Below are 753 nucleotides of genomic sequence, written 5' to 3' on the forward strand. Positions count from 1 at the left end.
GGGGACTGTAGGAGATGGATCCGGATTCATTATCGCCCCGTGGAAAGGGGTTGAGAAGGTCCGGTAAAGTTGTATCGTTTCTTCTTTGGTGAAAAAAAAAAAAAAAGAAAAAAAAATTCTTCCCGAATCTATCGATTGCGTTAAAACGATCCTTATAAACGAATGGAACGATTCGATTCACGATTCGCGCGTGAATCTTACTCCTCGGCAAAGAAGAAAGGGAGGAGCGGGAGAGGAAGAGGGAAAGGGGTGTAGCGTGACGAAAGGGATATAGAGGGACATAGAGGATGACTAAAAATTGGTACCCTCTTGCTCCCGGGTGCCTCTTGGTGGGTAGTACTCGTGCAAGCAGCGACTAGTGAGGTAAACTCGAGTATCCGGGGGGAGAGAGGGGGAGAGGAGGGGGAGAGAGGGATACGGAGGGTTGAGGAACGAGGAGTGGTCGTCGCCAGTATGGGTGTAAGGAATGGAGGGATAGCAGTGAACCGGGCTACGTTGCCTACGGGGGTTGAAGGAGGGATGGTTTTTCCTCAGTCTGAGCATTCCGTAGACGATACGCTTCGCTATATACGCTCGCAGCTTGCCTCGCTTCGTCTTGCCTCGCATTCGACTCGCGACTCTCCCCGACTCGCTCTCTTTTACTCCGATTCAAGAACCGCCCCCTCTCCCATTCTTTTCTACCTTCCGCCTTCTTTATCCTTGCTGCTTCCTCGTCTATCCGCCGGTGGATTCGCGTATAGACGCGGGCCACCG

This window comes from Apis dorsata, unplaced genomic scaffold, assembly GCF_000469605.1.
Source record: "Apis dorsata unplaced genomic scaffold, Apis dorsata 1.3 scaffold_58, whole genome shotgun sequence".
Taxonomy (NCBI): Eukaryota; Metazoa; Arthropoda; class Insecta; order Hymenoptera; family Apidae; genus Apis; species Apis dorsata.